General features: G+C 46.5%; 1 protein-coding gene across 10 annotated transcripts in view; it reads left to right on the forward strand.

Annotated features, from left to right (window-relative positions):
• The window catches only part of LOC140391729 (disks large homolog 2-like), a 1,606,854-nt gene that overhangs the window by 506,042 nt on the left and 1,074,795 nt on the right, over positions 1–26,017 (forward strand). The gene's annotated exons all lie outside the window — the stretch shown is intronic.

Raw genomic sequence — 26,017 nt, forward strand, 5'->3', positions numbered from 1 at the left:
AACCTCCCTAGTCCTGAACTCCATCCCTCTAGCAATGAAGGACAAAACTCCATTTGCCTTCTTATTCACCTGTTGCACCTGTAAACCAACTTTTTGCAACTCATGCACTAGAATACCCAGGTCCCTCTGCACAGCAGCATGTTTTAATATTTTATCATTTAAATAATAATTCCTTTTGCTGTTATTCCTACCAAAATGGATAACCTCACATTTGTCAACATTATATTCCATCTGCCAAACCGTAGCCCATTCACTTAAACTATCCAAATCCCTCTGCAGACTTCCAGTATCCTCTGCACTTTTGCTTTACCACTCATCTTAGTGTCGTCTGCAAACTTGGACACATTGCCCTTGGCCCCCAACTCCAAATCATCTATGTAAATTGTGAACAATTGTGGGCCCAACACTGATCCCTGAGGGACACCACTAACTACTGATTGCCAACCAGAGAAACGCCCATTAATCCCCACTCTTTGCTTTCTATTAATTAACCAATCCTCTATCCATGCTACTACTTTATCCTTAACACGATGCATCTTTATCTTATGCAGCAACCTTTTGTGTGGCACCTTGTCAAAAGTTTTCTGTAAATCCAGATATTTCACATCCATTGGCGCCCCGTTGTCTACCGCAGTGATAATGTCCTCAAAAAATTCCACTTAAATTAGTTAGGCACGACCTGCCCTTTATGAACCCATGCTACGTCTGTCCAATGGGACAATTTCCATCCAGATGCCTCGCTATTTCTTCCTTGATGATAGATTCCAGCATCTTCCCTACTACCGAAGTTAAGCTCACTGGCCTATAGTTACTCGCTTTCTGCCGACCTCCTTTTTTAAACAGTGGTGTCACGTTTGCTAATTTCCAATCCGCCCCAGAGTCTAGTGAATTTTGGTCAATTATCACGAGTGCATTTGCAATTTCCCTAGCCATCTCTTTTAGCACTCTGGGATGCATTCCATCAGGGCCAGCAGCGCAAGCCTATGGTTCCTGCAAATCAGAACCAACAGTGACATGGAGCCCAGTTTAAAATACTGCCTAAACTGATTCCAAATCCTCAAAGTGACTATAAGAACATAAGAACTAGGAGCAGGAGTAGGCCATCTGGCCCCTCGAGCATGCTCCACCATTCAATGAGATCATGGCTGATCTTTTGTGGACTCAGCTCCACTTTCCGGCCCGAACACCATAACCCTTAATCCCTTTATTCTTCAAAAAACTATCTATCTTTATCTTAAAAACATTTAATGAAGGAGCCTCTACTGCTTCACTGGGCAAGGAATTCCATAGATTCACAACCCTTTGGGTGAAGAAGTTCCTCCTAAACTCAGTCCTAAATCTACTTCCCCTTATTTTCAATCTTGCAGGGGAAAACATGAGTGGGGCAGTAACTAGGGTCCTCAGATTCAACCCCATACACAACCCTCCTCCATCCACCCCCATATAGAATCCTGATCCCTGAGCACCCCCATACCTCATCAACATTTGCCGTCCAATAGTTTCATAACAGATTAGGTAGTGCCAATCCCCCCCCCGACTACCTATCCCTTTGCAGAAATGTTCTAAGAACCAAAGGGGTCTTACCATCCCAAACAAAATTAGATATCAATTTATTGACCCTGAAAATGAAAATCTTAGGAAGAAAGATTAGGAGCAACTGGAACAAAAATCTCGGGAAAATATTCATCCTCACTGTCTGTACTCTTCCCGCTAAGGTCAGAGGGAGGGCGTCCCACCTTTTCAAGTCAGCCTTCACCCCATCCACCAGGCCAGCAAAGTTTAAGTTTATGGAATGAGGCCCAATCATGGGCCACCTGGATTCCCAGATAATGGAAGCTAATGCTGGCCGGATTGTGGTAAACCACTGTTGCACCTCTATTAGGTGACGTACAGTAGGACCTGACTACAGGTTCGCCGGTAGTCCCTGCCTGTATAAATATGCGTGTCCTCCAGCCAGCAGCCATTTCGCCAGCTGCTGTGGGAAGCCACACATCTGACAGCAATAAAGCCTCAGTTGGATTCAACTATCGTCTTTGTCCAATTGATCGTGCCTCAATTTATTGCTATCAGTTTCTAAGGATGGACCTCCGTATCAAACCGGATCGCCTGCAGCTGGATCCGCACTCAAGCGATGCCAGAAAGGACTTCCAGCACTGGCTAGCTTGCTTTGAAGCGTATATCAACGCGGCACCAAGCCCTGTTCCGGAGGCTCAGAAGATTCGGATTTTATATTCCAAGTTGAGCTCCAAGGTCTTTCTGGTAATCTAGGACGCGCCGAACTACGCCGAAGCCATGACTCTACTCAAGGACAACTACGCACAGAAAACGAACATGCTCTTCGCCAGGCACGCACTCGCCACTCACTCTCAACTCCCTGGTGAGTCCATAGAAGACTTCTGGCGGTCCCTAATCCCACTAGTCCGGGACTCTGACTGTCAGGCCGTTTCGGCCATGGAACACTCAGACCTCCTTATGCGGGACGCTTTTGTGACTGGAATTGGGTCAGATCTCATACGCCAGCGACTCCTAGAAGGGGCCACGCATGACCTCGCAGAGACTAAAACGCTAGCGCTCTCTATGATGGTCGCCCTGCGCAACATCCAGTCCTACACCCCCAGCCACGCGGCCCACCCCTCCTACGCTTTGTGGACCCCACAGACAGCCGCCCCAGCGGGGGCGCTGCCCACCCAATACACCTGCACTGCGTGCCAGCCAGCGAACCCCGGGGGCCCCCGATGCAATTTTTGCGGCCAACAGAAGCACCCCCACCAACGCTGCCCGGCCCGCGCTATCCTTTGTAAAGCCTGCGGGAAGAAGGGCCACTTCGCCGCGGTGTGCCAGGCCCGCTCAGTAGCCACTTTCGCCCCCACGGTCACGGACAATGTGCGCCACCATCCCCCCCCAGACCATGTGTGGCCAGTGGGCGCCGCCATCTTCCCCTCCACGCAACACGTGCGTTCCATGGGCGCCGCCATCTTGTTCCACCCCCTCAACGTGCGTTCCATGGGCGCCGCCATTTTGTAAATATGTGTGTCCTCCAGCCAGCAGCCATTTCGCCAGCTGCTGTGGGAGGCCACACATCTGATAGCAATAAAGCCTCAGTTGGATTCAACTATCGTCTTTGTCCAATTGATCGTGCCTCACGGATGAAATGCCAACCTCCCCAGATGAGCTCCCCTCCCCAGGAGGTTCGCCGGAAAGTATTCGCTTTTCAGCTGGTGCGCTAACAGATGGCTGGCCTTCTCCCCATCATAAAACGTCCCACTCGAGTGCAGCAGCTGGCTCACCACCTTCTGTCTACAATTTCTTCCTGTTTGCCAATAACTCCGGTGTCGGGGCAATCGAGTACTGGCAGTCCATCTCGAAAATGGAATCCAAGGGCCTCTGCCTCTCTACCCTTCCAGATTTTGTCCTGTGCGCCTTGTGATGCACTATCAATTACGACGAGATGAGAGTAGAATGTAATCGAGGCTTTATTACAGAGATGTGTGGCCTCCTACAGCAGCTGGCGAAATGGCTGCTGTTCAGAGAGCACACACATTTATACTCCGCCTCCTGGGCAGAGCCAGCAGGCAGGGTTCTACCCCCGTACCTGTAGCACAGGGGCCTTACCGTAATACCCATATATACAATATAATACAACAGTGGTGACTTGTAAGAGGTTTCCTCCAGCTAATGACTGTCTTCAGGGTTTCCCAGAGCGTGGAAGGCGAGACTACCTCATACCTGTTAAACTCAACATACTTCCCAATGGTGAAGGATACTGTTATAACCTGCCTACTTACCATTGGCTGGGGACTAATGACTATCCCACAATCCTGTGGGAGTATGAGCTTCCCCAATGAGGGGGGCGGAGAAACCACTAGTAAACTCCTAGTATAAATAAAGCTGGCCAGTTCAGGAACCAGCAGGAAGGAGTATGTAGCAAGGGAAGTTACTGCTACTGTTATGTATATATGTTCTAGTAAATAAATGTTATTACTTTGTATCCTTAAAACTCGTGCTGGATTCTTCGTGGCCCTTACAAAAGATACATTCTCTCAAAATCCCTTCCCCGCGAGCAATGCCGTGTCTAATCTCCATCCGTGTCTTTGAGAGTGACCTGGTTCCAACATCAGGACCGCAAAATGTGGAGCATGATCTGAGATAATGATCACCAAGTACCCCGCCCCCCCTCAGCCCAGGAAGAAGAGACCTACCCATCACAAAGAAGTTAATCCCGGAGTAGACCTGATGGACTTAGGGAAAAAAAGAAAACTCCATGGGCTGAATTCTCCGATTTTCGGTTGGGTTTTACGACTGCAAAATCGGCATAAAATGGCCACCAATCCTCCATTTGGTGGGGGGATAGTAGGCAGCCAACGTAGAGCACCCAGCTCTAGCTACCGATACAGCTGGAGAATTGCCAGGTCCGTGGCCGTGCATGCAAACGGCTGCGGCCTGCAGTGGCCGTGCCGTGCAACATGCGCCGGCTGTGCGCGAACCCGGCTGCCAAATAGTGCCGCCCTTTGGCCAGGCTCGTGAGCCCCGGACCACCCCCAACAGTGCCCTCTGCCCCTGCCAAAGCCCCCCCTGCCCGCGGGTCGCCTTTCCCCCGACTGTGGCGTCGCTGACTGAGTCCGCAGCCGCCATGCCAGGTTCCCGACAAATAATAGTATGAGAGACCCACACCATCAGGAACGCAACCGGTCGGGTGCGGAGCATCGGGGGGAGGGCCTCACGTAATGTCCTGAGGCCGTCAATACAGTTTTGGAGGGGTCAGAACATCGCGAAAGCAGCACTGCCCGCGATTTCAGCGCCAATGTTGACTCTCCGGCCGATCGCCGAACGCGATTTCCACCACCCCAATCTACCACCGCCCCCCCCCCCCATAATTAGTTAATGAGTGTCCAAATTTGGGATAGATGCCAGCACCTTATTAATGAATGCCGTGTCATCCCAGTTTGGTGTATACACATTGACCAACACGATGGACACGCCCGCCACTGATAATACATACCTCCCACCTTGGTCTGCTTATAGATGAACCGCAGAAAAAGTCACCCTCTTATTAATTAACACAGCAGCCCTCCACGCCCTACAATCAAATCATGATTGATATATCTGCCCCACCCATCCCTTCCACAACCTTATTTGTTCCTTGATTCTCAAATCTTTCTGTAGAAAACCCACATCAGGTGCACAAACACCTGGGACTTTTACTGGGCCATTTAACTCCCTTACATTCCAAGTTATCAATGTACAGGGGGCCTTTTCTCTCCCCCCCCCCCCCCCCCCCCCAAATTCAGGATCAGCCATATCCACCCTGTGAGGCAATCCAGCTGTGCTTCAGCCTGCACCAACTCCTGGCCCATCCAAGATGGCCACCATACTCCCTATAAAAGCCAGCACAAAAACAAAGAAACTATCACTGACAACAATCTACTACCCCTCCCCCTTCCCCTCTACTTCCCAGTACCATCCCACCTTGAACACCAAACAACAGAAGAACTGTGGTGAACCACTCTAATAGGAGATGTAAGGTAGGACCTGCACTACAGGTTCGCCGGTAGCTCCTGCCGGAAGGCTCCTCCCACGGAGAACTGTATAAATATGTATGACCTCCAGTGCCCTGCCATTTCGCCAGCTGCAGCAGGAGGCCACACATATGACTGTAATAAAGCCACAGTTGTGCCCAACTTTAGTCTTTGTGCAATTGATCGTGCATCAAGAAAAAAATCCCCTCTCCTTCCTTTCCTGTCCCCAATCCCAAACAATATAGAAACAAAAATCTTTTAAAAAACACCTCGACGGTAACAAGCTGCAGTTACCTTCCTTTCTCTGCTCCTGTTAACTAGCTATACTACCCCCGCAGAGGGTAAAAACCAAGGACAAGTATACTAGCAATCAGCGCCCCCCCCCCACCCCCCCCACCCATCCCACACTCTACTACAAAACGATGGAGGGAAATAAACACCCAACCCTCATTCTCCAAAAAACTGTTTGTACATGATACAAACCCCAACTTTGACCAGAAAAAACAAAGTCCCATAACAACCCCATGCCCTCCCCCATGGTATACAAATCCCACAATAAATACAGATGCAGAACCTAACAGTGAACAAACATCTGACTTGTTAGTCCATGAGCACTTTAGTTCACCCCCAGTCCTTGCTTCCTGACCAACTCATTCACATCCTGCAGTCCATCAAAGTAATACTCTCTGTCCTTGAAGGTCACCGGAAGACGAGCTGGGTACACCACATCAAATCTCACATTGCTCTTGTACAGCATGGCCTTGGCCTTATTGAATGCCGCAAGCCTTCTTGCCAGTTCTGCCCCAATGTCCTGGTATATTCTGATGGCATGGCTCTCCCATCTATAGTCTCAATGGTCCTTCGCCCACCTCAAGAAGCTGTTCCTTGTCCAGGTATCTTTGAAACCTGATGAAGATCACACGTGGTGGCGCCCCAGATTTAGACTTCTGCCTCAGTGACTAATGGGCCCAGTCAATCCAGGAGGGGATGGCAAAACCGCTCCCCCACCAACTTTCCAAACATTCTAGACATATAGTCCGCAGAGTTTGAGCCCTCTAGACCCTTTAGCAGCCCAACCATTCTTAAGTGTTGCTGTCTGGAGTGGTTCTCCAGGTTGTCAACTTTGGCCTTCAACGCTTTATACTCTTCAGCTACAACACCATCTCTGCCTCCAGGGAAGCAATCTGATCATTATGGTCTGGAGAGCGCCACCTCCACCTTATCTACCATAATATACCTTTATTGAGTTAAATCAAAATCTTCAAGTAAATTCTGATTTTTAAACCAATTTTGTTTTACAATTGTCACCTAGAGTTGTATGCATTTCCTGGTTAGATTGGTATGCAAATCCACTGCTTGTTTTTCACTTTTGTAGGCGAGGCCTCTGTCAAAACATCTAAACTATCTATTCATTCCACAGATTCTAACACAACAAGATAGTTGTGAAAGGAATCTTTGGAAATCCTTGTCTGATCCTGATTTCCCTTTAATGAATGTCCTGCTGGCTGTTTTTAAAACTACCGACTTTTGGTTTTGATCTGAACCCCCCCCCCCCAACGCCGCAGCAAGCTGCTATTTGGACTGGCTCGTGAACACCCCTTGATGCAGTGTGCTCAGTAGCATAGCTTGTGATGTCGTTTTGATGGACGTCGCTAGCAGACAATCCCCTCTTTTGCAAATCTGTGAAATTTTCTGTGTTTAATTGGGATTGATAGAGTCTTTCGGAAGGTTCTGGAGCAGAAGGCAGGTTCCTTTTTTGCTTTCAGTTTTGTTCTGAGAAGAAACAAGGCAGAAGCCTGCAAAATATCTCTCTCAGAAAGGCTGGAACTTCTCTCTGATATCTTGTCTGGAGTAAGCTCGTCTGGACTCATTATCTGTCCTGTGCAGATTTAACTCCTGATTTAAATGCTTCCAACATTCTCTACCCAGCCAGGCCTGTGAAGTTCAATCTCTGATCAAAAGGATGCAAGCACTCTTCAGCCAGCTCTGTAGAGGCCTAACATCTGTTTGGAAGGCTGAGGAAGGCACAGTACTGAGATCTCTAGCGGTCTGAAAGAAAGCCTTTTACTTTCTCTTCACTACAGTTAATCTTGATCTGCAGAAAGAGCAGTAAAGCCTTCCAAGGCAGTGTGAACGGAAAACTCTCTTGAAAATTCTCACGGTGAGAACTTCAGTTTGACTCAATGAGACTGAACAGCATGGTGGCACAGTGGTTATCACTGCTGCCTCACAGCGCTGAGGACCTGGGTTCGTCCTGGCCCCGGGTCACTGTCCGTGTGGAGTTTGCACATTCTCCCAGTGTCTGTGTGGGTCTCACCCCCACAACTCAAAATGATGTGCAGAGTAGGGTGGCCACGCCAAATTGCCCCTTTATTGGAAAAAAAAAATGAATTGGGTACTCATAATTTAATTTAAAAAGTTAGACTCAGTGAGCTTGAAGGTCCATCTGGTGGATACAGGCTAGAATTTCACAGACCGTAGGGGAATCTTCTCTGCAAAAGCCTAGGCCAGTGGAAGTGAAGGCAACTTCCTCGGAGGAAGCCTTACGGCCTGAGTGTTCTAGTTGGAGACAAACATTAGAAGATCCAAACCAACCGATGATTTCCAGATTGCCGACTACAAAGATTCCCTCAGCAGCAAAGATGCAACTCAGCTCTTTTAATCCCTGTTATTTTTGAACCTTTCCTATTCCTTCCAACATGTGTCTGTCTAGTGTGTGTTTAAGTGGAGGGTTGGACGGGTGTGGGGAATAGTTTTATTAATAGACCATTTTTCTATTGTTTCCATTACATGTTTATCTCTTTTCATTATGAATAATCCATTTTTTTATGTTTTACTTTCAAATCTGGTGCCTGTAAGTCATTGGAGCAGTCAAGGGTCAAAGATCTCAGGAAAATAGACAAATTATTATTTATTTCACTTATGTTGGGATTCCGGGGCCTATGGGGCTGGAATTGACCACGCACTGGCTCAGGGTGCCGGAACAAATGGCTGGGGGAAGGTGATTTGTTGCCATGATAAAGTTAACAATGTTGGATTCAGCCTCACAGAATATGATGATCGGCAACTTCAATCAACCTCATATTGAAAAGTCTAAATTCGGCATAAGATTGCTTTTTCACTCAAAATGTCAAGTGCTTATTTTCCTTTGTTACTTGCAAATTAAGGCAGATGATATTTGTAATTTAGAAATAATGCAACCTTTTGAGAGTCACAATTGAATAGAAGAGTAATTAAAATCAAATAACAAGAAATTATCTGGAAAGTATTATACAAGATTGAGGAACAATAGAGCGTTTAAAAATGTATTATTAAATATGCAAGGTAGAAGCTGAAGTGGAATAAATATTAACTACAAGAACTTCCAGACTAGATGAATAGAACAATTAAGAAGCATATTGACAAAACAGTGCCTTTAATGAAAAAGAACAGAAGAAAATTAGGAGAGCTCAGGAATATTTATTGCACCATAAGACATGTTTCCAATACAAAAGGACACTGGACACCGGAGTTTAAAAATTCACTTAACTCTGCCAACGCGAGATTGAACCAGCACTTGGAATCTACCAACCTCGCTGAAGAGATCCCAGCCGGGCACCATTCAGTACTGGTCCCCAAAATGGGGACCAGGTAAAACGGAAATTGGGGGGTCTCCCAGGTGATTGGCGGCCCCCATGTGGTTGGTATCTAGGCAAGGTGGCATCCTGGCATTGCTGATGAAACCTGGGCACTGCCAGTCTGGCACCCTGGTAGGGCACCACCAGGGTGTTTGGGTGGCATTTTTCCGGTGCCAGTGATCAGACTCGAGGCTGCCCTACCTGTGTGAGGTGGGATGTGGAGGACTCGAGGTCCCCCCAACAGGTGAGTTGGGGCATTGGGGGGGAGGGGTGCGTGGGTCGCATCGGGCGGTCACTTCCTGCACTGAGGATCTCCGCTTGTCGGAGTCCTTGTCCTTCTCCGAGCCTGCGCTGGATCGGAGAATCGCTGGTCACAGCGGAAATTCCCGCCACGCCAAAGCTGGGATGTGATTCTCTGGTGACTGGAGATTCAGCGGCAGTCACGTGTGCACGCGTGGTCGACGCGCCTCCACGGCAATTCTCCGCGGTTGACCGGCAGAGCTCCCTCCGAGTTCCGCCGCCGTGGTTCCAACTGGTACCACCCAGCGGGAGCTCGGACATGCGGCTGCGGTGGCCGTCCTGGTGGGGGGATCAGACTCCAGGGTGGCCTGCACGGCGGCCAGGCCCGCGATCTGGGGATACCGTCGGCAGGCGAGCGCGATCTGGAATGGGCCTACCTCCTTCTGCACGGGCCCGATGTGTGGCTCCGCCATGTTTTGCATGTGCCGGTGCAGAAGCGGCCACCGTGCGCATGCGCGTCCCAACCGGCTGTGCAGGGCTGTACTGGACTTGGTATTGGGAAATGAGCCTAGCCAGGTGGTAAAAGTTCCAGTAGGGGAGCATTTCGGGAACAATGACCACAATTCAGTAAGTTTTAAAGTGCTGGTGGACAAGGATAAGAGTGGTCCTAGGGTGAATGTGCAAAATTGGGGGAAGGCTAATTATAACAATATTAGGCAGGAACTGAAGAACCTAGATTGGGGGCGGATGTTTGAGGGTAAATCAACATCTGACATGTGGGAGGCTTTCAAGTGTCAGTTGAAAGGAATTCAGGACCGGCATGTTCCTGTGAGGAAGAAGGATAAATACGGCAATTTTTGGGAACCTTGGATAATGAGAGAAATTTGTAGGCCTCGTCAAAAAGAAAAAGGAGGCATTTGTCAGGGCTAAAAGGCTGGGAACAGACGAAGCCTGTGTGGAATATAAGGAAAGTAGGAAGGAACTTAAGCAAAGAGTCAGGAGGGCTAGAAGGGGTCACAAAAAGTCATTGGCAAATAGGGTTAAGGAAAATCCCAAGGCGTTTTACACGTACATAAAAAGCAAGAGGGTAGCCAGGAAAAGGGTTGGCCCACTGAAGGATAGGCAAGGCAATCTATGTGTGGAGCCAGAGGAAATGGGCGAGGTACTAAATGAATACTTTGCATCAGTATTCACCAAAGAGAAGGAATTGGTAGCTGTTGAGTCTGGAGAAGGGTATGTAGATAGCCTGGGTCACATTGAGATCCAAAAAGACAAGGTGTTGGGCGTCTTGAAAAATATTAAGGTAGATAAGTCCCCAGGGCCTGGTGGGATCTACCCCAGAATACTGAAGGAGGCTAGAGAGGAAATTGCTGAGGCCTTGACAGAAATCTTTGGATGCTCACTGTCTTCAGGTGATGTCTCGGAGGACTGGAGAATAGCCAATGCTGTTCCTCTGTTTAAGAAGGGTAGCAAGGATAATCCAGGGTACTACAGGCCGGTGAGCCTTACGTCAGTGGTAGGGAAATTACTGGAGAGAATTCTTCGAGACAGGATCTACTCCCATTTGGAAGCAAATGGACGTATTAGTGAGTGGCAGCATGGTTTTGTGAAGGGGAGGTCGTGTCTCACTAACTTGATAGTGTTTTTCGAGGAAGTCACAAAGATGATTGATGCAGGTAGGGCAGTGGATGTTGTCTATATGGACTTCAGTAAGGCCTTTGACAAGGTCCCTCATGGTAGACTCGTACAAAAGGTGAAGTCACACGGGATCAGGGGTGAGCTGGCAAGGTGGATACAGAACTGGCTAGGTCATAGAAGGCAGAGAGTAGCAATGGAAGGATGCTTTTCTAATTGGAGGGCTGTGACTAGTGGTGTTCCGCAGGGATCAGTGCTGGGACCTTTGCTGTTTGTAGTATATATAAATAATTTGGAGGAAAATATAACTGGTCTGATTAGTAAGTTTACAGACGACACAAAGGTTGGTCGAATTGCGGATAGCAATGAGGACTGTCAGAGGATACAGCAGGAATTAGATTGTTTGGAGACTTGGGCGGAGAGATGGCAGATGGAGTTTAATCCAGACAAATGTGAGGTAATGCATTTTGGAAGGTCTAATGCAGGTAGGGAATATACAGTGAATGGTAGAACCCTCAAGAGTATTATAAGTCAGAGAGATCTAGGTGTACAGGTCCACAGGTCACTGAAAGGGGCAACACAGGTGGAGAAGGTAGTCAAGAAGGCATATGGCATGCTTGCCTTCATTGGCCGGGGCATTGAGTATAAGAATCGGCAAGTCATGTTGCAGCTGTATAGAACCTTAGTTAGGCCACACTTGGAGTATAGTGTTCAATTCTGGTCGCCACACTACCAGAGGATGTGGAGGCTTTAGAGAGGGTGCAGAAGAGATTTACCAGAATGTTGCCTGGTATGGAGGGCATTAGCTATGAGGATCGGTTAAATAATCTTGGTTTGTTCTCACTGGAACGACGGAGGTTGAGGGGCGACAAAATTATGAGGGGCATAGACAGAGAGGACAGTCAGAGGCTTTTCCCCAGGGTAGAGGGGTCAATTACTAGGGGCATAGGTTTATGGTGCGAGGGGCAAGGTTTAGAGTAGATGTAAAAGGCAAGTTTTTTACACAGAGGGTAGTGGGTGCCTGGAACTCGCAGCTGGAGGAGGTGGTGGAAGCAGGGACGATAGTGACATTTATGGGGCACCTTGACAAATACATGAATAGGATGGGAATAGAGGGATACGGACCCAGAAAGTGTAGAAGATTGTAGTTTAGTCGGGCAGCATGGTTGGCACGGGCTTGGAGGGCCGAAGGGCCTGTTCCTGTGCTGTACTTTTCTTTGTTCTTTGTTCTATATCGGCGCCGGAGCTGCGTACAGCACTCCGGCACCGCGCTGCTCCCGTGCGGGCTACTGAATCGCTGCGCCAAGAGGCCCGTTGACGTCGGCGTGAAACACTCCGGTGTTTATGTCGCTGTCAATACGTAGCCGGGATTTTATGGAATCCCGGCCCTTGTTTCAGGAAATGAAACAATATCCCGCCCGATATTCAGTTATTGCAATGCCTCAAATACTCTAGAGTGTGTTGAGCATAGTAGCAGAAGTGCCGACAAGTTAAACGGCTGATGGTAAAAAAAAATCTGTGCATCCTAATTACTATATTTAAGTATCTTGAAGGCGATTGGCTTTCGTCAGGAAGATGTGAGGTTCCAAATTATTAGAAGGAGGCAAATGTAATGCATGTATTTAAAAGTGACAAGGGATGTGTTGCTGACGGTACAAGTCTATTGGCTGAAATTTTATATGAAACAAAATAATGAAAAGTGCTATAATGGGAAGCTGGAGGAGTCTTAATGCAATAACATGATTATAAATAGCCAATTTATAGCTTTATGAGGAAAAGATTATGCTGCCAAACTACTTTGACATGTTAAAACTGAAAGAAGAAAGTGAAATTCTCTGGATTTTACTGTGCACCACCAGATGTGTTTTCAGTTGGGGCAGGGGGTGGCCTGTAAAATATGTTGGGTGACCTTCCCACTCAACCCCAAGCTGACCCCCATAACATGTTATGTTTAAATGAATAATTAAAGGTCAATTAGGTTTGTCAGCAAGCCTATTGACTAAGATAATATGCTGCCATGCCATAATATGATTGGCGTGGGCAGACTGGTGGCAGTGGGCAGATGTTTTCTGTGGCCTTGATGAAAACTAGCAGAAAGGAAAGGGATGCATCGGGCACTCCCCAAAGATATCACCACCACTTCCTTCCCTGCTGCCGCCCCTCTGAAACCTGGAACCCCCTCCCCATCCTTGGGATTTTGGATCCCTTCCACCCTAAAAGCCCGGAAGACACCTTCCTGTCCAGCCATTGCTCTCCTTCATTCTCCTTCCTGTAGTCCCAGCAATGCTGAGTGCTGGTGCTGCCAGGAAGTTTGGTGCTGCCAGGCTATCAGATTGAGGGCAGGAATTCATCGCACTCAAGAGTGATAGTCTCACTCTCGGCTATTTAACCCTAGGCAGCATGTTATGGCTGGAGGCTGTGCTTCTTTCCAACATGTCAGCTTCCAGCCAACTTTCCTTCTGGAGAATTTAGCCCATGGTTGGGGTAGCAAGGTAGCACAGTGGTTAGCATTGTTGCTTCACAGCGCCAGGGACCCAGCTTCGATTCCAGACTTGGGTCGCTGTCTGTGCGGAGTCTGCACGATCTCCCTGAGACTACGTGGGTTTTCCTTGGTCCTCCGGTTTAGGTGAATTGAGCATTCTGAATTCTCCCTCAGTGTACCTGAACAGACACCATAAGTGTGGTGACTCGGGGATTTTCACAGTAGCTTCATTACAGTGTTAATGTAAGCCTACTTGTGCCCCAATAAAGATTATTATTATTATTTAGAGTATCAGAAAGGTCCTGGTAAAATTCTGAAAGATTTTTAATTCAGCTAAACACCCAAAACTCCCATTGGGAAGTATATTGGTTGAAGGATTGAAAAATATGAGTACATGTGTAAAATGATTACTAGAATGAGGGTAAGTGTTGAGTATAGTCCTGTAGATGTCTGTGTTCGATCACTATTGCACATAAGTTACCTCACTGGTACTGAAACTAAATACGAAATTACCAAATTTGTAAATGACCCTAAAATAAGCAGCTAGCTTAGTATGTGCTGAATGTTTCATCCATAATGCATATGAATGATGGACACAGAGGAGAATTTTTATGGACAGTATAAATTATTACCCATTAGGTAAAATGCTTTGTGGCAAAGAATTATTGCAATGGCAATAGCACAAAGAAACTCGGAAAAATATTTTTGAGTAATATGGACTAATTATTTCAAAATTTAGAAAATTTAAGTTATTAAAAACCAATTGAAGTCCTCATAAATTTAAACTCATCTGACTGGATCTCTCCTCATCAGACATCCCTTTCAAGTCAGGAATCATTCTCGTCAACTTTTGTTGTTTCCCTAAAATGGCAAATATATCCTTTCTTAGGTAAGGAAGCCAAAACGGCACACGGTATTCCAGGCGGCCACACTAAAGTCCTGGGTAATTGCAGAGAAATTTGCTTTCTTGGCGTACAAGCTCTTTTTTCCTAATTGCATGCTTTACTTGCATGTTAAGATTCTGCGATTCATATACAAGCCCACCTAAATCCCCCCACACACTATAATTCGCTAGTCTCTCACCATTTAAATACTCTTTTGCTTTTCCATTCTTCGAACATGTGGATAATTTCACACTTGCACACATTGTACCAAGTCTGTCACTTAGTTGTCCAATCATTTACTGGTCTATTTGCTACCTCTTTACGTCCTCCTAATTGCTTACTTTCCCATCTAGCTTTGTACCATCATCAAACTTATATATTACACTCGACCCTGTCATCAAAATCTTTGATAATGATGGTAAACACTGAGGCCCAACACTGAATCTTGCAGCACTTCACTAGTTAGCCTCCTGCCATCCATTTATTTATCTGTTTTCTTTCCATAACCAGCTCTCAGTCCATGCTAATATATTACTCTCAATCCCAGGAACCAGCTGTTGCCTGCACTATTGTCATTATCTTTCCTTTTCGTTAATCATTCCCTCCTCCTCTTGGCCATGGCGACATTGCCCTTCCCTGGTCACACCATCTCACTTCTGGTACTGGGAACCTTCTCGGTTGCTTGAGAATCCCTGCTGATGTTTTGGCTGCCCAATGGAAATGAGTCATGAGGCGCATTGGGGTTGGTTTGATTCTCATGACTAAGGTGCCCAAATTTCTTGGCCAAGATATCTGGGAAGGAAAGGAAGGTTGGAGATGTGGTAGTAGTTTACAAGAACAGAGTGGTTGAGATGGGTGCAAGGTTGATGATAACAGTTTTTAAAGCAAGGCAGACTGTTGCTGAGGAGATGGAGTGATATGGAATGGCTTGGATTTTGTTCTAATGATGCTCAGATTGACAGCATTTACTGTCATTACACCACCGAAACTGAGAGCAACTTTGGAAACCCTCACATGCTCCGACTGGTGCATAAGTTACAGTTAGTGAGTGATATCTTACTGTCTTTAAACATTTTTAGAGCATTACCCTGCTGGTGATGCTTGACCACCCCTCTACTGGAGGCCAGGAACACCATTCAATGGCAGGTGGGACATTAATGCAGCTGAGTCAATGGTCACTATGTTGTCCTGCTGACAGCCCCACGAGGAGAGATGGGTGCTGCGGTGACAAGCAGGAGAATGCCAGGGGCACCACAAGATGAAGGTGTCCTTTAATGACTTTCAAACATTTAAAATTATTTGCAGCCAGAGCGGCAAGACATTATTGTGGAGGGAATAGCTTGTACTGGGTCCGGGAGCTTGGTGGGGGAGAGTGGGTGGGGGAAGTTAAATAAAGAAGTCTCCAGGAACCTTCTGGTGTTTGTTCTGAGCTGGGGCCTGTTCACCAGTGGTATGATCCCAGTGGCTACTGCTCCCAGGTGGGTAGCCACTTTTGTGGTTCATCCACCTCCAGCAAATTGGCTTGAAGTGGCAGATGTGATAAATTTAGAAATCATTTCCACTGCCCACCTCCAAAGCTGCCTCCGCACAACTGGTAAGATGCCACTCAATGAGTCCACACTCCTCTATAGGAAACGATCAAAAGGAATTTCAAATATCTAAGAAAGCCAATGTTTGTAATGAACTTCTGTACTTTGATGTCCATCAATTGATTACAAGTGGAGATGATAACCTTTCATTATTGTTTACAGCTTTGTTCTTCTCCACTGTACTATATCTCCTTTGTACTTTACTCAGAAGACTGCACAAATATGAATTCAGTTATTAGTTTACAGTAAATTGTAGGCCTCGTCAAAAAGAAAAAGGAGGCATTTGTCAGGGCTAAAAGGCTGGGAACAGACGAAGCCTGTGTGGAATATAAGGAAAGTAGGAAGGAACTTAAGCAAGGAGTCAGGAGGGCTAGAAGGGGTCACGAAAAGTCATTGGCAAATAGGGTTAAGGAAAATCCCAAGGCTTTTTACACGTACATAAAAAGCAAGAGGGTAGCCAGGGAAAGGGTTGGCCCACTGAAGGATAGGCAAGGGAATCTATGTGTGGAGCCAGAGGAAATGGGCGAAGTACTAAATGAATACTGTGCATCAGTATTCACCAAAGAGAAGGAATTGGTAGATGTTGAGTCTGGAGAAGGGGGTGTAGATAGCCTGCGTCACATTGTGATCCAAAAAGACGAGGTGTTGGGTGTCTTAAAAAATATTAAGGTAGATAAGTCCCCAGGGCCTGATGGGATCTACCCCAGAATACTGAAGGAGGCTGGAGAGGAAATTGCTGAGGCCTTGACAGAAATCTTTGGATCCTCGCTGTCTTCAGGGGATGTCCCGGAGGACTGGAGAATAGCCAATGTTGTTCCTCTGTTTAAGAAGGGTAGCAAGGATAATCCCGGGAACTACAGGCCGGTGAGCCTTACTTCAGTGGTAGGGAAATTACTGGAGAGAATTCTTCGAGACAGGATCTACTCCCATTTGGAAGCAAATGGACGTATTAGTGAGAGGCAGCACGGTTTTGTGAAGGGGAGGTCGTGTCTCACTAACTTGATAGAGTTTTTCGAGGAGGTCACTAAGATGATTGATGCAGGTAGGGCAATAGATGTTGTCTATATGGACTTCAGTAAGGCCTTTGACAAGGTCCCTCATGGTAGACTATTACAAAAGGTGAAGTCACACGGGATCAGGGGTGAGCTGGCAAGGTGGATACAGAACTGGCTAGGCCATAGAAGGCAGAGAGTAGCAATGGAGGGATGCTTTTCTAATTGGAGGGCTGTGACCAGTGGTGTTCCACAGGGATCAGTGCTGGGACCTTTGCTCTTTGTAGTATATATAAATGATTTGGAGGAAAATGTAACTGGTCTGATTAGTAAGTTTGCAGACGACACAAAGGTTGGTGGAATTGCGGATAGCGATGAGGACTGTCGGAGGATACAGCAGGATTTAGATTGTCTGGAGACTTGGGCGGAGAGATGGCAGATGGGGTTTAATCCGGACAAATGTGAGGTAATGCATTTTGGAAGGTCTAATGCAGGTAGGGAATATACAGTGAATGGTAGAACCCTCAAGAGTATTGAAAGTCAAAGAGATCTAGGAGTACAGGTCCACAGGTCATTGAAAGGGGCAACACAGGTGGAGAATGTAGTCAAGAAGGCATATGGCATGCTTGCCTTCATTGGCCGGGGCATTGAGTATAAGAATTGGCAAGTCATGTTGCAGTTGTATAGAACCTTAGTTAGGCCACACTTGGAGTATAGTGTTCAATTCTGGTCGCCACACTACCAGAAGGATGTGGAGGCTTTAGAGAGGGTGCAGAAGAGATTTACCAGAATGTTGCCTGGTATGGAGGGCATTAGCTATGAGGAGCGGTTGAATAAACTCGGTTTGTTCTCACTGGAACGAAGGAGGTTGAGGGGAGACCTGATAGAGGTATACAAAATTATGAGGGGCATAGACAGAGTGGATAGTCAGAGGCTTTTCCCCAGGTTAGAGGGGTCAATTACTAGGGGGCATAGGTTTAAGGTGAGAGGGGCAAGGTTTAGAGTAGATGTACGAGGCAAGTTTTTTACACAGAGGGTAGTGGGTGCCTGGAACTCGCTACCGGAGGAGGTAGTGGAAGCAGGGACGATAGGGACATTTAAGGGGCATCTTGACAAATATATGAATAGGATGGGAATAGAAGGATACGGACCCAGGAAGTGTAGAAGATTGTAGTTTAGTCGGGCAGCATGGTCGGCACGGGCTTGGAGGGCCGAAGGGCCTGTTCCTGTGCTGTACATTTCTTTGTTCTTTGTTCTTTGTTCTATATTAATTTTTTTTACCTGGTGTGAAAACTGCTGTGCTGCTGAACAAAATATTAAAATACCAAAGCACTCATAGTCCTTTGAGGAAAATAACATGGAAAATATATTTGTATACAATACCTTTGGTTCTTTGCGTCCTGCGATACCAGTTATGAAGTATTTTTTCAAGTAGACTTGGGAATTGAATGGAAAGGTTTCCTATATAAACACTTTTACATATATAAAACATATATGCGCAATTCAATGCTCGTCCACTATATGAGACCCTGGAGTTGAAATGTTGTCCCACCCCGTTGAAATATATGGGTAAGCCTACTGTTGTTACTATTTTATTATTATGTTTGCTCAATATTTGTGTACAGCCTGACCATCATTGGTATTTATATTTGCTATTGGGAGAAATAACAAGAATATGCAAAGCACAATATCTTGACCTATCATTTTCTCAACCCTAGCCTTGAGCTTATACCTTTTTCTTGTTTCTCTCTTATTTTATGCCCTGCCTGAGATTATCCTGTCATGAGTCCCACCTCCACTCTCTTGACCGTAGTCTCACTAAACTATTGACTAACAAATTAATTCACAAATCAATATGGTTAATACTTCTGTTGTGGGCCAGGGTTTAGAGAACCCCAAAGTGTATCATGGAGTTCACCTGACCCACAACTTTTAATAGATTGTGGTATGGGGATCACACGGCCCACTCTACAGGTGTGGTACAGCAGAAATGGAAAAGTATTTTTTAAAGCAAAACAATGTTTATTCTATGAACTCAAGTTAACCTTTTTAACACATACGTGAACATCTTAGCAACCATCAATTCAAATACTACCCCCAAAGAATACAGCACTAAGTAACCCTTAATAACTTCCCAAACAACATCCAGAAGACAAAAGAAACACCTTTTAACAGAAACACATCAGGTTACATTCACTACTGAAAACATTTATAATTCCAAATTCACCAAATGATCAAGAGATAGTCGGTTGCTTTGTCTGGCTTCAGCTCCAACACTGAAAACGAAACTAAAACACACCCTGCAGCAAACAGCCTAAAACGAAAGTAAAAAGCTGACAGACAGCCCAGTTCCACGCACTCTCTGACATCACTGCAGTAGGAAACACCCATATCTTAAAGGTACTCTCACTCCAGATATTTATCTACACACCCATTTATAAACTCCCATTTCTTAAAGGTACTCTCACATGACAGTTCTCTCTTTTCAAGTTCTGCTCCCCTCTCCTTCAAATCTGCCTTCATCACCACTCTCCACAAAAGAAAGCCCTCTCCATCATTGCTATCTACCGCCGCATCTCCAACCACCCTTTCCTCTCCAGAAATCCTTCAAAACTTAGGTTTGTGTCCATCTTTCCTGGAATTCCACGTATTAATCCCTCAGACCTGCTTTCTGCCCCAGTCACAGCACTGAAATGGTTCATATCAAAGTAACAAATGACAACCTGTTACAAAGGTAAACTACTTCTCCTTTTCCTTCATAACTTGCAACCTTTGACATAATTGAATACCCCATAATTTTCAGTTGTTTAGCTGGCTGGGTTTGCACTCTCCTGATTCCATTCTTAGCTATTTAATTGTAGCCAGTGAACGCCCGTAGTAGCTTCTCATTGTGCGATCAGAAAGGTACCTCTGATATCCCCATCTACTCTTGACCTCCACCAATTTCTCATCTGCATGCGATCCCTTGGCGGCATAATCCAAACAGATTGTCAGTTTTCACATGTATGCTGCCAACACCAACCTAGCTCATCATCAACTCTTTAAACCCCTCTACTGTCTCTAAATTATCAGACTGTTGTCCAACACCCAGTAGTCGTTCTCCCCGTGTCTGCGTGGGTTTCCTCTGGCTGCTCCGGTTTCCTCCCATAGTTCAAATATGTGCAGATTAGGTGGAATGGCCATGCTAACTTTGCCCGTTAGTGTCTAAAAAAGGTTAGGTAGAGTTACTGCGTTACGGGGATAGGGTGGGATGTAGGCCTCGATAAAGTGCTTTTTCAGAGGGTCGATGCAGACCATGGGCCAAATGGCCTCCTTCTGCATTGTAGGGATTCCATAAGTAGGACAGAAACTTCCCTAATTAAATATTGGGAAGACCAAAACTATTATCTTTGATCGCTGCCTCACACTCCAGTCCCAAGCCACCAATTCTCACTGCCTCCAGAGCAACTGTCTGAAACTGAACCAGAGTGTATGCAACCTGTGTGCGTGCTGGACTTTTATGGAGATGTGCTGACTCCTGAGACTGTTTAAAATGGTGGGCAGACCTGAATGTGGAACGGATCTAATTTTTGCCAGCAGAGGGAGGGGTCAGGATGTGACTGACACAGGCAGGAGTAATCCAAACGCAGCAGCACATTTGGAATTACCGCTGAGTTCAATCAGACCTCCTTCTTGCTGTTCCAAGGACTTTATCAACAGTGTGGAGGCACAAATTTATGGAGTAAACATAAATGCTTGTGAAGGCAGGATAAGATCTGTTTAAGTGTCATGATTTTCAAATCCTCAGTGTTTTAAACATAAATAAAAACAGGCTGAATCTTTCAGTTAGAGTTAGAAAAATACCCACTGCTGGACTGCTTTGATTGACAAACCATCCGGTACAGGTTCAAAAATACCATTAAGATGTGTTCCTTCAGTTTCAATCAAATTCCGTTAATATTTCCCAGGGGCTGCTATACCAACCAATGTCATCATGAATGTTTGGCTGAATTTCAAAATCTATAAAATTATTTACCTCTGTGGAGCTGAGTTTACATTTTGAGTGACAATTTATAGAGATTATTTTAAAAGATTTTCTGTCTTTGATGTAGTTACCAGATAGAGTTTTGTTTTACGAACAGATTGAACTCTTGAAGGGATCTAAAATCGTTTAATAGGTTTCATGAGTGAGAATTTTAAAACATTTTAGCTTGGCCGCCTTAACTCTAATGTGCGTTGCACGCTGGGTCAGTCCTCAACAATGGCTAAGATACTGACCAGATGTGTAAAGTTGTTTATGTTTTAAGACTGTGCAGAAAGATTGATTCGTTCCTGGACTAATAATATAAAAAACAGGGCTTGGTTATTTTATGAACAAACTTTATTAAAACAAAAGAAAACAAAATATTTAATGTTTCATCTAGGTTCTAACATGAACAGATTACGTGCAATTTCTTAACCTTAACACACAACTTCCTATTACACTATACTTAATATAAACATGCAGCTCTCATTCCACTTTACAGGAAGACAAAGGCAATATTTGTATTTAAGACGCATTTTTCTTCTGTTAAGTTCATTTGTTCAGATCTTTTCTTTCAAAGTCTGCCTTGATGGCAACTTTCATGACTTTTCTGCTTGGTTCCCACGACTTTCTGCCTGTAACTGTTCAAAACAGCATTTCATGCCTCTCTCTCTTTCTAAGCTCTACCCAGCCCCTCAAATGAGGTGGTCAGACTTGAATCTATTCTTGTTATTTTGGCTGTTTGCCCGCTCCCGTTTATACAAAAGAACAGAATGATGCTAATTATATGTAACTAATCTTCCATTGACAGATAAATAAGTCATCAGACTCTGTGATGGACTGATGGCTGGTCAAACAATATTGTCCCGAATGACAATGGATCTTGAGCGGATCATCTTGGCTGAACCGGAACATCCTGTGTACTCCCACTAACGGGTTTTATTTTGAATGGGACAAGGCAACTTCGGCTGTGTGCACATTCCAAAGACTTGGCTGCTAGCAGTCTTTTTCTTCAGTTTGTTTAACCCCTAAATAGCTTGCCACATCTTGGACCCCATTTCTGGACCCAGGTTCCTAACATCTCCCTGCCATGACATACATACAAACCTCTTTTGTAGCATTAAGACTTCCAGCTCTAATGGATCCTTTTCCAACCCGTGTCTTCCCAGTCCATCTTAACTGCTGAAGCTTCCAGTCCAGCTTGACTGCTGAAGCGTCCAGTCCAGCTTAACTGCTGAAGCTTCCAGTCCAGCTTAACTGCTGAAGCTTCCAGTCCAGCATAACTGCTGAAGCTTCCAGTCTACGTTTGCTGCTGAGGCTTCCGTCCACCATTACCACTGAAGCTGCATACTTAACAGCTGCATCCCTCTCTCTCTCTCTCCCATCCCCCTTTCTCTCTTTATGGTCAAGACAGTTTTTGAACAATACTCTTCACTCTCTCAAGTTAATTACGTTAATTCTAATACTGGATTCTAATGCAGTACTCTATAATAGATTCTTACGACAATCCTCAACCTGTGACAATTACTTTAATCACTACTGGGCTTGTATGGTAACTCCTCAACCCAGGGCCATTGCTCGTTGACTGTCAATATCCTACACAAATGCTAACTTCCTAGCAAGTACCCTACTATTAACTGTATCTCACGACAAATTCTTCCCAGCAAGTGTCCTTTGATAAATGCTAACCCTTGACATGTGCAAAATCCTCAGTGATGCACACCTATTTTTTATACAAATTTTGCAGGTAGCTTTTATAACATTTAATCCAAATGTGTGTGCCTGTGTCAACACAACTAAAATTTTCTAACCCAATATTTACAACTCTTGACCAATTGTTAGGATACCGGACAAAAACCCCAAACAATTGTCTTTTTATTTGTATAATTGTGACCAATAGGTATCTTTTACATCAAAACAATCTTTAAGTTAAACAAAGAATTTACCACATTAACATCAAAAACATAGCTTCACAATCATTCATTAAACAGTTCTTAAAAAAATTGGAAAATTTGAATTTAGTATCAAACCTGTTATTAACTCCAATTAAGCAGCCCAATACAGTTCAAATGCTACTTATAAATAAAGTTAATAAACATAATACTTGCTTAGCTATGAAGAGACTTGAGAGAAACACCCTTTCAGGACCAGATCAGTGCACCTTTGCTCAACCGAGCAGAATTTGGCAAAACTCCTCAATTCAAAATCCCATATCAAACTGCAAACCTGATACTTCCCATTAATTACGTCATTGGTGGCCCACTAATATATCACATGACCTTCTAGGACTAAATATATCCCCTCATGAATTATCTATTCTGCAGGGAATCTCCTGCAAACTTAACAATACTCCATTAACCCATTATTTGTAACCACGTAAACGGTTAGAATCAATCATGATCTCACCTTTTATGGCTCCTTAATTGCAACTTTTGCAGACATTCTGCCGGTATGCATTTTAAACCAGGGTTCTTCAACAAATATGAAGGGCTAGTTTCTTCATTTCTGAGACTAAGTGTTGATACCAGCACAGGATTCGTGGAGTTCCACGACAGCAAAGCTGGTGCTGCACCTGGGCAGATTCAGCTACTGTTAAGGGGCTAGCACCAGCGCCAAGTGGAACACAATCGATTCCAATGAGAAACAGTGCGGGAATCGCCGGTTTGCGATTGACACTCAGGAGGCTGACAAGCTGCAGCCGCATATGCACACTTCACTCCCCACATACACCAACCCAGCCAACGTGATAGCAGCGAAGAGAGTGTCACCCTGTTTCACCCGATGTCAACCTGGAGACCCTCTTGGATGTGGTAGAGGACAGGAGGTTGACCCTTTACCTCAGCCCGGGAAGGAGGCTGCCAGCTGCCGCCATTCATCTTGCCTGGGCATAGGTGGCAGCGGTGGTGATTGCCGTCAGCAACACTGTTTGGACTGGCCAGCAGTGTCGGAAAAAACTGCATGACCCCAGAGTTGCCAGTGTGAGAAAGCAGCACTGTGCCCCTGGCAGTAAGCTGTCACACACACCCGTCACCCAACACCCCCCACAACTGGAAGGGTGGCTGGATCCCCATGCTGCACCATATGCCGGTACCCATACCGACCACCATGGCCGGGTGCCCTGGCCACTGAGGCCACCAGCTACCCACCCCTGGGCTGCATGCATCGGTCTGTCCAACACTATCGTTTTCCTTTTGCCCCCCCCCCCCCTCCATCCCACCAGCAGAAGGCCATCCATAGCCGCCAGGAGCAGGAGAAAACTGGAGGGGGGCCACCGGATCTGCAGTCCCTCACCGTGGCAGAGCAGAGGGCGCTGGACGTGGTCGGCGGCCTGGAGGAAAGGGAGGTCACAGAGGTGGAGTTCAGCTGCGGGCGAGGGTGTGAGACCCCGCCGACCTGCGGTTCCCCGTGATACATGTGTCAACAACCACCCCCGAACACCACCCCCAGACCACCCTCACTCCAACAACACTCTCACCACCATCTCACCCCATGCTCACTGCCACATGACCTGCACTTTCACCCTCACCACCTCTCACTCCCCCCCGCACACCATCCTCACCGTCACACCTACCCTCACACCCCAGCCCATGGTCTAATCATGTGTCTTCTCTTGTATCTTGGGGGACCTGCTGGAATGAGGTGTGTCCATCCATCCCGCCCCCAGCCAGTGCCACATCCTGAGTCCCCCCCGTGAGCCAAGAACTGACGAGGAGAGCAGCATGAATGGCAGCCCTCGACCCGAGACTCAGGACACCCCGGAGCTCGAGTTTGAGGATGACACCGATGTCCCCTCACAGCTATCTCCAATACCCTCCAGATTCCCAGAGACACTCACCTCGATTGGGCACTTTGGAGAAGGGGCTCCTGGGGCACTATCTGTTGCGCACCACACAGCCGATCACCGGTACAACAGGTGAAAGTAGGAACATCCGATGGGGCGGATGGTCGGAGGGCAGGCCGACCCCAGGGACCAGCTGCCGTCCAGACGGGATTCGGGCTTCGAATAGTCCCATCGATTGTGGCAATGCAGTTGCAGAGCCAGAGACTACATGAGGGATTGTTGGCGAGCATCCAGCACCTGCAGGTGCAGTTGGAGCAGCCCAACCGCCTGAAGGAGCAGGAGGTGTTGCCAACCATGCATGTCAAACAGGCCAACACCGCTGGCGTCCGTGGTGGATGCATTGGGGGGAAACAGTTTTGGCCATGGATCAGCATGTCCAAAGCCCGGGGCATTCTGTGCAGGTGGGGGCTAAGGCCCAGGACAGGGCTGCCGCCTCATAGGCAGCCATGTGCCAAAGCCACTTGGACATCACAGCGGCGTTTCTGAGCGTGGCCCAATCACAGCAGGCCATGACTGGGAACGTCGGCGACATTGCCCAGGTGCTGGCCGATGTGGTGCAGATAGAGAGGGAAGTAGCCCAGTCCCAGAGGGAGGTGGCGCTGTCACTGACTGATGTGACCCAGAAGGTGGTGGCACAGTCAATGGGTAATGTGGCGCAGTCGGGAGGTGGCACCTCGAACATGTCAGGTATCGTCGAGTGTGCCAGGATGACAGCGTTGTGCACACTGTCCTGGTATTGGGTGCATACGTGCATGATGCAGATCTGATGGTCACGTATCAGCTGCACGTTCATCGAGTGGAACCCCTTTCGGTTTATGTAGAGCAGCCTGTCATCTGTAGATGCTTGTCGGGGGACATGGGGCATGTTGATGATGGCGGCGAACCTTGCTGCCCGGGCATCCTGGTGAGCTCGGTCCAAATTGAAATGGATGTATTGAGCCGCCTGGGCATATTGGGCCTCCTTGATGGTGTGGATGCACCTGTGCACCAAGGTCTGTGAGATTCTGGACAGGTCCCCACTCGGCGCCTGGAAGGATCCCTTGGCGTAAAGATTTAGGGTGACCGTCACTATTTTATATTACCACACAATATAGTGCAGATAGTCAAGTCTGGGAAACATCTTTTCCTGGCCCAGTGAAGATAATTAAACATCCTTTACAAAGGTTGCTGTGCAACTATGACTCCAAGACCTGGATGCGAGTCTAAGCTCCTGGCTTT

Source organism: Scyliorhinus torazame, chromosome 15 (genome assembly GCF_047496885.1).
Source record: "Scyliorhinus torazame isolate Kashiwa2021f chromosome 15, sScyTor2.1, whole genome shotgun sequence".
NCBI lineage: Eukaryota > Metazoa > Chordata > Chondrichthyes > Carcharhiniformes > Scyliorhinidae > Scyliorhinus > Scyliorhinus torazame.